Here is a 15,031-nt window from a genome sequence, read left to right as displayed (position 1 = left end):
ATGTTCATGAACGATGAAATGGATGTTTGGAGGGCAGCCCTATGTCCAAGACCCGCACCAGGGTCGTGCTCTCTCCTTCACAAGCAAAAAGGGTCATTATGAATGGTCCTTGTCCTGATCTTCTGCACAGGTGTGCATTTTACCTTACTTATATATGAATTCATTCTCCCTCTGAGTGATTTCCCATTTATCCTGCCTTGGTGACTTGTCCCTGATAAACCAAGCTGAAAACTGCAGGAGAAATTCTTGTTCATCTAAAAACCAAAAAGTATCAGTGGGAGTTTTCCAATTTGGGGCTCAATATTCAGAAGCGTACAAAGTGTATTGTATAATATTTTCTGTCAACGATACCAGATGCATTTCCAAAATAAATAATTTGTGGGATATTTATTTATTGACATTTCAGGCGACAAAATATTGTTCTATCTTGATCGTAATCATATTTTGTATAATTCGGTATCTGAGCAAAGGTTAAGGACCACACCTGACCCCTTTATAAAGCTGTCAGCAATGCTTCTTCATAGGCTAGAATCCTGGGGTTGAATATGAAACTTCAGCTGAATTGTTATGATGCAGCTGCAACAATAAGAAAGCTAGTCTGGTTTAGGTCAGTACAAAAAGCTCGTAGAAAGGGGAAAAGCACATAGCTAAATCTATACCAATATATAAATCGGTAACAACTTAAACCCCAAATACGTCATTTCATCCTGCAGCATATCTTCCTAAATTTCAGCTCCAACCTCTAACAAAAGTTCACCATCAATGCAGAATTTTTCTCCGTCACACAGCCTGCGGACAGTTTTGGACAGGTAATTCACAACAGCCTGTTCTGCGGCGCCGACACAGGAAACGCGGCTAAAAGGCTGGAGACAGTAACTTCAAGGACCAAACCCTAACGCACGTGGGTAGCGAAGGAACCGTTCATCGCCTAAACTGTTTCAAAGCCACTCGTGTTTCTCAGGCTGGAGACAGTGGCTTGCCTATACAGACCAACTTTAAATATCAGGGTTCTTGACATGGTAGATTAGGCTCTTCTTCCATGCATTTTGCTTGCCGTGTAATTCAATCATTAACAATCTTCATGCCAGTTCCAGATAAAAAACATCCTTAATGTCTTTTAAAGGCAGCATTCTTTCTCCCAAAATTAAAACCTTTTCAGGTTTGGGTTTTTTTTGTTTTTTTTTTAAATCAGAAAAGAATGTCTTGCTGCCAGTACTAGTACTATATTAAATATTTAACTGAAATAAATGCATCTGTTAATGTGTTTAATTAAGCATACAAAGCTCTTTATTTGATGTTATTTGTATTTAAGATTTCCTGTTTTCCCTTAAGTATTTATTACCCAAGGCGTGATTCTTCTAATCTTAGCTATACTCTGGGACTGAAGTACTATTTTATATCAGCATTTCTCAGCTGCTTTTATCATGAATAGATATATTACAAACCATGTTAATGAGCTGTTTAGTATTCATATATTAGACTTTTCCTCATTTTATATGGAAATAATACTATAAAAATTCTAGGAATACTAGTTTTATGTGCATGATAATGATGAGATTCAAAGCAAATAAGAAGGAGGAAATCTGTGGTGGCAGTGAATATGCAATGGATTAGTACATCATCAATGTGCTTTACATTGGTATAAAATTATTAAGCATGTAATTAAGTAGGATCAATTGTACTGTTTGTTTTGGGGGTAATGTTTTAGCTATTTTCGATGTTTCATCTTTAAGAATTTAATTTCACACTTTAATGATCTTCTTGTAATTTCCTCTTCCTGCTATGAAGTCACATAGTCAGGATACGCCCGAAATCCACTACGTATCAAGAAGCAACTAGGGTGGAAGGCCAGGCCAAAGGAAGATAAGAACAATGCAAATTAAATAATTTCGTAAATACAAAAATAGTTCAGTTCAACTGACCTTATTCATCAGACACATTCAAATCCCCAGGACTGTTAGCAGGAAAGAAATTATATAGTTACTTGCAGCAACTGTAGCTTTGACCTGACTGACCTCAGAGACATCTCCAGTGCAGCCAAAGTGAAATGAGATCTGGCGTTACAGGAGCCTAATGAGTACACCCGTCAGCCTTCAGTACGCTTACATCTGCATGCAGGTCACAGAATTAATAAAAAACTAAAACCCCAGCTTTGGGTAAGGTGGAGAGAGAAGACTATTCTCTACCTTGGACAGAGAACTTACTACTGCATTACTGAATAAAAACCCAACTGTGACAATAAGTCTGCTACTCAACTGCATAGTCTCATTTTGAACAGGGAACTACAAATCAATGAAACAAAGCATTTGTTATTATGGAAAACCCAACGTCTTGAGTAGGTTCCCTTATTAATTTTATACGCTGGACAAACCACACCCTGCCCCTGAGGTCCTAGCTCACCGTGTGTTCTGCACGTGACTTCCCAGGGATGGAAGGCAAAGCTGTAGCCACCACCAGCGCTTGGATTGAAGGGGGTGAGGAGGCTGGAGACAAATTCATTGAAAGGCAAGACAACCACTATTTATTTTACTGAAAATATAGTCAGAGAAGACAGATTTCAGTAAGAATAACGTATCTTTATTTTATTATTGCACTGAACAGGTATTATACTATATAACATCCCTCTTAACAGTAGAGCAGATATCTATTATTTATACTATCCACTATTTGTACCTGGTTTTTGTGCTTGAACTTACCATTGGCTTTAGGTTATGGAGTACACTTGTAAACTTGCAACAAGAAGCTAGAAAACCAAAGACGGCAGCACATTAGAGATCTACTGTAGACAACTTTAGATTAAATAGTTTAAAAAATTACCGAAAATATCAAATAGCCTGGTATAGAAGTAGAGCAGAAAAAGTCAGAATGCGTTAGAAAATGCCATCTCAGCATTCTCTATAGCCTGAGCATAAACGCAGTGAGAGACGCTCTTTGTAGCCTTGGCGTACTTATGAACGCTTAAGAAGCGGAGCAAAGGGAACAAACACTTTAGAAGTAATTTTATTATAAGATTTAAAAAAAAAAAAAAAAAATCTATTTTTCCACCTAGATTTTGTTTCAGCACTTAAATAATGAAAAATAAGCTTGCCACATCTTTAATTTGGAGTAACTTATGTTATTGTAAATACACCATTAACAGCTATATCTTTTAAGAAGCTGTGCCTTTAATGAGGTTATAAATGTCAGATGGTATAAATTAATTTTGCATTCTCTGTGAGGAAACAGATACACAAACTTGGGTCCAATCCTATAAACACCTGTTCTCATGAGCAGAACTAACTCAAAGTTATTTCATATTGGGTGTAACCAAGTTTTATGTAAAATTTATGACCTATTTCTGAGGGCACAGCTCACAGTCCTACAAAGTAGATGTATGTGGATGTTGATGCGTCTTGGAATAATGCAAGATGAAGGCGTTAAGCGATGCAGACTTTAACTGTGCCAAATGAAACATTTTAAGCTCCACCCAGAAGCACTGGGGCATGAGTAAGAGCTGCTAAAACATGGACTTTCTGGATTAGATCTGTACATCAGTAAGTTAACATAAGGAACTAAATCCCGAAGGATACTTTTTGAAATGAAATCTTTCCCATCATTTCCTTCGCTACTTTATTAAAAGGCTAAAACATAGCACGGTTGAATCTAGACTGACGGCTACAGCTAATTACACTCCTTCGTCAGTTATGCATGATTCTTTGCGAGGAGAGGTTTTTGTCTTGCGTTATTTCTTCGTCCGTAGCAAGGTGCCCTCTTTGTGGACTAAAACTACTGTGCATTTTATCACTAATAACACATCTAAATTCTTATTTTAAATCACAGCCCCATTTTCAAAAAGAGCAATTTTACTTTTCTTCCAGAAAGCCATCTGCTTGCTAATGAGAGTTGTTTTCATCAGTAATTTTGAGAAGAAAAATGGTTATTACACTTTAGCACTTTTTAAGTGACAAATAAAGAATACCATCCAGCCCACTATTTAAATACGCTACATTTCTCCCAGTACAGGACCTACAGGCCAGATATATCATTATAATTATAAACATTTGTAATGTGTCTCGGTGCAATTGGGACCCACAGTGAAGTAGCATCACCTCAGATAAAAATCTTTCAACAAGGAATGTCATACATAAGATTGCTGTAATTTATTGCATTATCAAAAATTAGCTTTTTATACCAGCAAAGCCAAAAAGGCTTTTGATGATGCTACGTACTTGCATTTTTTTTTCTAAATATGTTTTTAAATTTTATCAATGCCTAATCAATAGACAATGCTGTGATACAGTAATTTCTCTGCCTCCCTGTTACCAAAGCTATTCCTGGTAGAGAGCGCAGTGACAGCCTAACAATCAGCGCTCTCACAATCATCTTGATGTTTGGCTGAATTATCCCGCTTAAGGTGCGTTCCTCTTTTCCCAAAATAGTCTCCTCTCCTGATGCTGACTATTGAACAGCAGCAGCATGACAAGACAGCAAGAGACAAAGGACTGTTAATGGGAAGACAAAAAATAAGATGGGAAATGAAGTAATAAGAATTAGGACGTCTCTGGGGTCTCCTGCGTTGACAGTGCAGAAGACACATCCCTCCTGTGAAACCAGAGAGGACCACATCTGTACCTGAAAGACAGCCCACGCCCAAACTGTGATTAACACTGAAACTTGTCTTATTTGTGGCCAAACACTGTCAAGAAGGTCAATGCTGGGGGGGTGGGGGTGTGGAAGTCATTAGGTTAGCCAGCACAACCACATGAAAGAGAAACTGTCCCAAATCTTTCCATCTCTTCTCTCTCCACATGTGCTCTTTTTTAGGGGCGGAATTTATAGCTTAGCTATGAAAATAAAATTGCTTTGGGTTAAAAACTTGAAAACAAAGTCTTGGTCTTAGTCAAAGTATGAATTACTTTTATAGGTTTTTCAAAAGATTGATCTTTTAATTTTCTTGTCTTATGAGTATATATCCCATTAGATCTGCTTCTGTGTAGGAAGTGCAATTTTAGCAAGCAATTAATCCATAAATGAGCTGTTTCAGAGCTTTAGGTATTGGGCATCATCCTTCAAAGGCTCCATCCTGGCCTTGTATTATACCTACATGTTTCCAGAGACCTTAAAAGAGGCTCATTTTGTTGGTAATCATTTAATTGAATTCCCCGTAAACCACTTCTGGAAAACCCTGCACAAGATAACCAGCTGCAGTCACCCCCGCCCCACCAAAAAAAAAGGCATTTCTAATGACCATGTCACTGAGAGATACAATGACCTTTAAGTCCTTCAATCCTGAACTTCTTGTTGCATACTTTATTCCAGAAGAAAATATGCATCCAGAGAGCTACAGAAATTATACCTATTTGAACCTGGACCTCTTGCCAGGGATGCTGAGTTTCTGTGCAGTAACAACACCGTGATTCCCCATGTAGTTTTCATCTTTCGCATAGACCAGAGATTCTGAGATTCTGTGGTTTTGACACCACTACCCCACGCCCCAAATCCATAAACAAACATTTTGAAAAATTCGCCCCACGTGGAAAGGCAAAAAGAAATCTAATGCTGCATTTTATGTACTGAGCTGGTCACAGGAACTCTAGCCCTTTTCCTGAGTACAAGGGAAAAATCTTGTCTAAAGATCATTTCATATTATGAGCTTAAATCATTTAAAAAACAAAGGAATAATTCTTTCTTAAACTTTTTGTGCACCACGCAGATCTCCTGCTACACATTTGCAAGGTGTGAATCATTACTAGTAAACCAGAAACAAGCTAGTCTTACAAAAACCTATTGGCCTATAATAAAAGTTAATCTAACTGTTTATATGGGTAAGTTGTAAATAATTACTTAAGTATCTGCATATATAACAACCTAACTTCAGAATGATAATCAAAATCTATTGCAAAGGCTTTGACTACCTTTTAAGGCAATTAGGTTTGGCTGAACCAGGATCGGTTGTATGGACTATGTAAAGGACAATGTTAAAGAACGTTCAGACTAGAAATCAGAGTACAAATGAATGCACAGAGTAGAAAATAAACTATATATAAAAAAAGAAATTATTGAATGCTTTTAGTCTTTAAAATTATTTTTAAAAAAATTAGCAGAAGCAAATAATTCTATTCCCTGCCAAATTCTGATGTTTACCTGACTGTAGCATATCACTTTCAAAATCATCATTTAAGAAAAAACATTTTTTTTTTTTATTCACAAAACTGAAACTGCAGCCCCCTACAAAATGAACGCTGCTGGAAGCCAAGCCCCTGTTGCTAACCCTTTACAGATAAGGCAGCAGTGCCCGACAAGTCATCAGGTACGAGACTCACTATACTTCTGATACCAGCTGGACTAATGTACACCTTGCTCTTGCAAGATCCTTGTGTTCAGTACGGTGTAAATTTAACTCCTGCAGTGTTATCTGGCTGACAGGTTATATGATACATATAATAGGTGTTTAGTGTACCATGGCATTCCTCAAGCACTTTGTTATCTATCCTTTCAAACATTCCCTCTGCGGATCTGATCCTCCTATCCTACTGCAGTTCCCATAGTTATCATGGACACACAGAGCCACCCTTTATTATTTAAAAAAAAAAAAAAAAAAAGAAAAAAAAGAAAAGAAAAAAAATTAAAAGCAGGCACAAGCTTAGTCATTCCATACTTCAGATGGCAGAATGCAGGGCAGCTCCAAGCAAAAGCCACACAACCTCCTGCTGGTGGGACCCATCAGCTCATGTTCAGCACTACAGCACCATTCAGTGTTACGCCAGCATATTTGCTTGGCTTTCATTCTCTGCAAGTTTAGATCCGTATATAGGCTGTATAGACACAGCCCATACAATTCTGGGATCAGAGAGAGACAGTCCTGTGGCGGGCTGACTGTGGCCAGTTGCCAGCCGCCCACCCAGCTGCTTGCCCAGTCCCCCTCCTCAAGAGCATCTGGGAGAAAATAAGATGGCAAAGCTCATCGGTCGAGATAAAGACAAGGAGATCACTCACCAGTTACCATCAAAAGCAAAGCACAGCTGAGTTTGGGGACAATTAATTTAATTCAGAGCCGGACTGCAGTCCCTGTCAGGAGAACCTGCTCCACGGACCACAGCTTCTTCAGGAAATATCCACCTGCTCCTCCATGGCCTCCCCACGGGCTGCCAGGGAATCTCTGCTCCGGTGTCCGCAGCACCTCCACTCCCTCCTCCTCCTCTGACCTGGGTGTTCACAGGGCTGTTTCTCTTCTCAGTCCTCACTGCCAGGCAGCACTTTGCCTGTTCTTAAATACACCTTCTCAGAGGTGCCACCAGCATGGCTGACTGGCCCAGCTGTGCCCGCCCCGGGGCCATTGCGGAACCGGCCGGGTCCTTCACAGGGCAGCCCCGGCCTCTCCTCACGGAGGCCCCACGGCCCTGGCGGCCAACACCAGACACACACACCTGGTACAAGTCCAAACGATATTAGATATTAGAAGCTTCATATATCAGGGGCCACAGCCATATGTTTAATCACACCAAGTATTCAAAGTCACTCACGCAAAATGAACGAACTAGTTTTATTCAGAGAAGGGTAAGGCACTTATTCCAGTAATTTGACAATGTCCTTATGTCTCAGAAGTAGTATTACCGTCCATTGGGAAATTATAAAAAGGAATTGCCTCTAAATGTTCTCTAGGGCCTCAATACTATTGCTTATATGCTGGCTGTGACAGAAAGTAAGTGCAGAAACTTAAAGGTTATTCCCTGGCCCAAGACAAGAGCTCCCCTGCACCCAAAGGAGCGGCAGCCCAGAGGGAAAAGGAGCAGAATTAGTGGTGAGAAAAGTAGGAACATCTCCAAAGTACGAACCCCCTCAGGAAGACAGCTGGGCCTCATCAACAGCGGTCCCAAACACCACCGTGGAACAACCTGAACGCCTCCAGACCGACTGCAATGCAGGATTTGTCTCAATGGGGTGCTTCTCTATAACCTTTCCAAAAGGCTTAGAGGGTACGAGCACCATTGACATTCATCCTTTCCAGACTGTTTGCTCTAATATTCAGTTAACTACCAGAACATCAGCAATCCCATCACACCAGCAAAACGACCTTTCCTGGAGGGGCCGAGCAGGGCAGTTTTCCCAAACAATGAAATAAGGAGAAAGCAGAGGTCAGAAGGTGAAGCTCAGGTAGCAGTCATGCAGATGTTCACCATGGGGTAAAAGGGGCAGACAATGGCAAACTATCTGAATGGGATCAAGCACAGCAGACCTGAGAGGCTATATGCCAGAAAATAGGATGGCAAAACCACCAGCCATAATGAATGCATCTTTAGACATCTTTTCTTTATCAGTGGTTACCAACCACAGTAGTTTTGCCAGGGTCAACTGCAAGGACACCCTCAGTGGGAAGTGTGTTTCTTTCACATCTGTAAAAGTGGTATTGGGAAAGTTAATCCTATTTCAAAACATTCACCTTGTCATGTCAGAAGCACTTCTTTCCACCATCTAACATAAAAGCATGGCAATATTGTATTGCTGCATTAAGCATTTAACTTGATTTTATGTAAACTAGCAGCAGTTCGATAAAATTTGATGATATTTGTCATTTCATTGTGGTTCATTTCCTACAAGAGCTTCAGAAGTTGTTTTACACTACTGATATGAAAGATCCTGATTCAGAGAGAAAAAGTGAGTATACATTCAACTCAAAGCAGTTTAAATTAATAGGACCAGTAACACGGTCAAGTATCTTGCTGAAGAATAGGTGTAAGCAGCTATTATACATAGCAGATTCCTTGTTCAATACTAACTACATAGAGCAAAATTATAAAAAGTGAAAACACAAGACCACAATTTTCCCTCATGACCAGCATTTTCTTCATTTACCTTTAATAGCCTTATGGCAGCTCATCTTCAATGTATTAAAGTTATTTATTGATCTGGGATTTTCCAAAGCTACTTAAGCATGGTTTGGGAACCTGCCTTCTATTGAATTTCCATGAATCTACTTATAAAGAATTAGGAGCTTTAAGAAATTTTATCTTTATTGTTTCATACCACAGGAGGAACATGACATCCAATTATCTTATCCTTTGCTGGTAAAAGAACTACAACTGAGGTACCCAATTAACAATTTTTAAACTTGTGAAACTAGTCTCACATAATTAGCATGCAGAGAATTGAAGAAGCTATTTTAGCAAACAAAGTGAAACTCAAGTTTTTAAACAAGGTATTTCTGGTTGCTGCCTTTCTTTTGCTCCTCCAACTTCAGTTTAATCATGATAATAGAAGATCATATTCCCTCAAAATCCCAAAGATTATTATCAGAGATAATTTCAACATGTTATGATAGGGCTACATCTATTCAAACTTCTAGAGACAGGGACCATTCAAATTTGACGATTTCTTAATGGAAACTGGGGTTCTTTCAATTCAGGACCAGCTACAAATAAATTGTGTGGGTGGCATGTATTCAAACAGTCATTCAGACACCATTTAAGAAAACTCAAAGACAAGAAAAACAGTGCCAGGATAACAGAGCAAGTGCAGTTGCAGACAATACGAGACACAGAGTTGCAGTCTGGCAGTGCAGAGCGAATTGTTTTCAGAATTTTGATGCTGCTAAAATAACTGAGTGTCAAATACTTTCATGCCTTGGTAGTAGGAGATCTCATATCGTACTGTGTTTTTTTTTCCCTCTCATAAGATATTCATGATATTCAAGCAATACTTAGGGTCATAGATGGTTCTAACGGGCTACTGTGCCGTAGCAAAGCACTGCTGCCTGCAGCACGCCACAGAACGATATGAAAAGAGCTCAGGGTATACTTGTGCCAGACCTCAAGCCTCTCTTCGTAGGGCAAGTATCAGGCAGTGTTATAGCACCCTCCTCTACTTCACTGCTAAGAGACAATAAACCAGCCCCTGCCAGAACTCCTGCTGCACCAAGCATCACAGAGCCCAAACACAATCAATGTGCATAGTTCCAGAAAGAAGCTACAGTAAACAACCAATTTCTTTTCCTGCTCCTTTGTTTCACCTTGCCTTAGCACAACGTGTTCTGTCACAGAGGAGTTTGTGAACTGAGATTAGGAAACAATATGCAAGCTAGACAAATCCTGAAGTTGCAAACACGAAAAAAAAAAAATATCCTTAAGTGCGAAACAGATGGAGTCATTGGCCAACATACATTTTAGATCTCAAGCCTGCTAGTAGGAGATTGAGGAGGAAACCAGGTAGTAGCATATCAAGTGAAATGTCTAGATTTCAGAAGCCATTGATACGCCTTGAGCAACCGCGTGGCTTATTTAGAGATAAATACGTCATTCAGAGGTACAACTGTGGAATGAAACACACACTGGTACCCTAAAATGACAATGTTTTAAATTGGATCTTTGAGATACAATTAGCGACCTTCCCTACTCAAGCCACTATAAAAGTTGCTGAGATAGACAAATGCTTACAGCTTAAGACCAATACTAGTGGCAAGAATGGTAAAATTAGCAAAAAAAACCCAAACAAAACACACAAAAACCCCCAAGAAAAACAGTATTAAACATGTTTCCAACTACTGAGTGCCTAAAGCAAGCAACAGTGAACAGACACTAGGTGATATCAACGGTTGTCACTCTTTTTCTTTTTTAAACTCTATGCTTTTCAGCAGTATATTTGACTTTTGTAATTGTCCCACCAAAATAGTTTGGCAGATGAGTCTACATACAGGTTTGGTTTTTTTTTTCTTTTTATAGTAAGGAAGTCCTCTAGACATTTGCATCAACCTCCAGACCAACAGCTATCTGTAAAAGTCAAACATGCCTGGCCAGATTCTGGGGCGTCTGATAGAGTTCTACTGATTCCAAGTGAGCTTTATGATTTAGCCTGCTGAAGAACCTAGCATCATCCAATTAAGCTAAGTAAATTGATTTTTGAATTCTGACTATTTGCAAAAACCTTGTGAACAACCTAGAGACTTACCACCCAAGAAAGGGTAGAAATTACTTGGTCAACATTTTTATTACGACAATTTTTTTAAAAATCAATTTTCTCACGAACTCACTAATAGAAAAGCAACAAAATTTGTTCCCTAAATTATTCATTACGAATTACTGAACGAGGTTCTTTGGCAATATAAAAAAGCAGCAGCTCCACTAAGAGCAGAAAGAAATACAGCTGCTAAGAAACAGAGGAGAACACAAGCATAGGCACCATAGGTTTGTAAAACCAGAAGTTTTACAAAGCTATTTGTGAGAACATTTAGCGGAAGACGGGAAGTAGAAGTGGAACAGAGTGGTGATGGAAGCTGTCTGTCGACTCAGAAGAGCACAGACAGCGACAGGACACCTCCATCACACCCGTCGTGTGATGGGAGCCCAATGGAAGCCGTGCCTGCCTAAAGCCCTGCCCCAACCTTTGCCAACGCAGAGACTGAATTCAAGGGTAACTAAGAATGCTACCTTTTCCTCCTTTCTGTCCAATCCTAGGTCTCTTTACTAACGCTAATAAAGCAACTAGATTGTAGGATTTCAGGTAGATTCCTGAGGAAATTAGTTGATACAGTCATATCATATATGTTTATACAACCTAATAACTTTCAGGTTCTATTGCAAAACCTGCTTAAAATGCCACCAGGAGAGAGGCCACAAAGATATTTAATCCCTGGACATTTTCTGCAAATAGATGGTTGAGTGATGAGACCAGTAAGACTTTTCATATTCTCACCATGGGAAAAGCTGTAGCATGAGAATTTCTCTCATTTTAGACACCTTGAAATCCCCACAGGAGAGAAGTTAAGAACTTCCAATTGCAAGAAAAGCTTTGATCAATGCTTGCGCATTATTAGAACCCAGAAAACGCTATTACTAGGGACAAATCCACAGAAAATCAATCAAACTTCATTTGTTTATGGCTATAGGAACAACTAGCAATATCTGTCAGGCTACACCAAATAATTCATTGGATATAAGTCAGCAAAGAGCTGACAAATAGAGGCTGCATTCATCTATAAACAAACAGGCACGTGACCCGCTGCACTAAAACTGGAAGGTGCTCTGTCCCTGGCATTACGGCCACAGAGTGCTCAAATATTTCGTAAGAATATTTCTAAGGTAGTTTATAACTCCTTACAGATACCGTGATGCAAAGCATCAGCACGAACATTCAGGAACATTATATTCATCTCTAATGAGAAACAACTTACTTGACGAAGTTAGAGTACATAAACGTATTTCAAGACATACTACATTTGACATGAAATTGCGCTGGCTAATCAAATACAGAACCATCAAGACCAAAACTTAATTGTGAGAAAATATGTAAGAAGGTTTCACCCAGCATCCCAGCGCTGCCACTTGGTTTTCCCGCAGAGGTCTGGGCTGAGTTGAACTGAAAGGATGAGACGGGGCACCCGACGTGACCACCACCTCAGCCCGTACCGTTAAGTGTTGCCCAGGCACCTCATTAACCAGCAGCTCGTCAGCAAAGGGCTGCATAAGCTGTAGGTTCAGAAGGATTCAAACATCTTCCTGCTCTACAACCAGAAAAGCAATGATGCTAACTCCTACCTTTGACTTAGGACAGCCTAAGGAATGCATCCGATAGAAACTGTTAGCATTTGCAAAGGGGAAGGCGTTTCCAAGAGGACCAGGCTGGCTGATGTCAGAAGAGCATAGGCTTGCTTTCCCACCCCATCCCCTTTCTTCAAGCCATCAGTAAACTTCAAAGGTTACGTTTTTAATATGCCGTGGCTTAGAATGGCATTACTGAACACAGATCATCTGGTCCCATACAATAAACATGCAAAGTTCTCGAGAGGAAAATATCTAGGCAGCCAGCAAGCGGCCGGATTTGGAACTACGTGCTAAATATCAGGAGGCAAATTAAAAACTGTGTGTGGGACCATTTTTGTGCTCTTATCACAACATCCATTAGTTAGCAGAAAAACTTTGAACTGCAGATACTAACGCTATGCTTCAAAGTATTATATTAGAGAAGACAGTAATCCATCATCAGTGCAGAAATAAAATCTTAACTGTACCTGATGCTTCCAACTACAGTATTTCGTTTTTGAGAATCCCAAAGCGTTTCAAAGGCGGTTAATCAGAGCACCCTCACCACAGCCCTGGAGGCAATTTTCCTATCTGTTCCAGAGAACAAACGCTGGAGCGGGAAGGTCGCAATCATCGGTGCAACATTTGCCCAGACAGAAATGGTTTCCAGACATCTTGAATTTCTGTCCCTCATTTTAAAGATCAGGCTCCTAAATACCGTCTGATGTTTGATATTTTCTTTTCTTTTCGCAGTAAACCACATTTCTAGCCTTCCTGATTGTCAGTATTGCTTTGATACAAAATACATGGCTCTTCTCTTACATTAAGTGATTATCCTGGGCATAAAATCTGGAAATTCCCTCATTTTCTTCAGAACACAGGAAACAAGGGAACATTAAGATTTAATATCACCACGTCAGTAGTCTACAAGGCTGATAAGAAAAAAAGTCTGTAAGGTTGCTACTCCGGTCTTCAGCAGCTCTTAGCAACATTAAAAAAACCCAAGGTCTTTGACTATAATTAAACATGTTTTATTAAAGCTTTCCCTCATTTTCCTTTCTTTGCTTCTTTCCCCCTTATATTTTTTTACATCTTCTTTCATTCCTCCCTTTGATGTTTGCATACTTTTCATACTTTTATTGAAAACATTTTGCACTATTCATTTCCACCCCACCTCTCCCCGTTTTAGAGGGATACATTTTTCCTCTGCCTGACTTTGCCTCTGCCCTCTACAGCTCATCTACAGCTCAGTGAGAGCACAGGGAACATATGCTCTGGCAACAGCGTTCATTGCAAAGTGGCACATGAACAAAACACCTTCCATCTCTTCCATTTCTTTTGTCTCTCACCTACACAGCGAATGTAACCTGCTCCCCTTGATATGAAGATTTAGTCAGGATTTATTAAGAAAAAAAAAATTGAACCCATCCTTTCAGTTGTATAGTTAGTGCAACGTTACCATTAAATGGAAGATAAAATAAGATTGGCTTCTTCTCTACTTACATGTGTCTACAGACTCATCTGAACCATCAGGACAATCAGGCTCTCCATCACACAGCCAGTGCTGGGAGACACAAGTCACGCGATCACGACACAGAAACTCTCCTACGTCACATAACTGAGGTTCTTCTGAAAACAAGAATGTTGTAGAATGCAATGATTAAAAATGAAGGAAAATAAAATGGCAAAATGAAAACAAAAAGCGAAAATAAAGTGATTCTGACATCAGAAATCAAAGCCAACAACAGAAACAACGTGAAGTACTAATTTAATCATAGACTCACGGAATGCTTTGGGTGGGCAGGGCCCTTCAGAGCCCACCCAGCCCAGCCCCTGCAGTGCCAGGGACAGCTTTAACCAGAGCAGGGTGCTCAGAGCCCCGTCCAGCCTGGCCTGGGATGGTGCCAGGGATGGGGCCTCCACCGCCTCTCTGGGCAACCTGGGCCACTGCCTCACCACCCTCACTGTAAAACATTTCTTCCTTATATCCAGTCTAAATCTATTCTTTAGTTTAAATCCGTTATTCCTTGTCCTGTCCCAGCAGGCCTTGCTAAAAGCTTGCCCCCCCCTTCCTGCAGCCCCTCTCAGCCCTGCCAGGCCGCACTCAGGCCTCCCCGCAGCCCCCTCCTCTCCAGGCTGAGCACCCCCAGCCCCCCCAGCCTGGCCCCGCAGCAGAGGGGCTCCGGCCCTCGGGGCATTTCTGTGGCCTCCTCTGGCCCCGCTCCAGCAGCTCCATGTCCTTGTGCTGAGGGCCCAGAGCTGGGCGCAGGGCTGCGGGTGGGGTCTCACCAGAGCGGAGCAGAGGGGCAGAATCCCCTCCCTCGCCCCGCTGGCCACGCTGCCGGGGATGCAGCCCAGGGTGGGGTTGGCTTTCCCGGCTGCGAGATGAGATCCCCAGTGCCCTTGCTTTGGCGGCACTGCCCTCACGTCCAGCTGCAGTGTTGCAGTGGGGGCATCCCATAACCCTTCCAACCAGGCACAGACAGGGTTACCATAAACTACCTCTAGGAAACAGCATTTGAAGAAATTCTGTTTTTCTC

At 40.8% G+C, this 15,031-nt stretch overlaps 1 protein-coding gene across 1 annotated transcript in view; it reads right to left on the bottom strand.

Annotated features, from left to right (window-relative positions):
- Positions 1-14,088, bottom strand: part of LRP1B (LDL receptor related protein 1B) — a 584,315-nt gene extending 570,227 nt beyond the window's left edge. The window contains exon 1 of the mRNA XM_075711708.1: positions 13,995-14,088. The gene's annotated coding sequence lies outside the window, so the exon portion shown is untranslated. The remainder of the gene's footprint in view (positions 1-13,994) is intronic.
- Between the last annotated feature and the right edge of the window lie 943 nt (positions 14,089-15,031).

The sequence above is a fragment of the Pelecanus crispus genome, chromosome 5 (assembly GCF_030463565.1).
Source record: "Pelecanus crispus isolate bPelCri1 chromosome 5, bPelCri1.pri, whole genome shotgun sequence".
Lineage (NCBI taxonomy): Eukaryota > Metazoa > Chordata > Aves > Pelecaniformes > Pelecanidae > Pelecanus > Pelecanus crispus.
The sequence above is the reverse complement of the archived record's forward strand: the minus strand, read 5'-3'. Positions and strand labels throughout refer to the sequence as shown.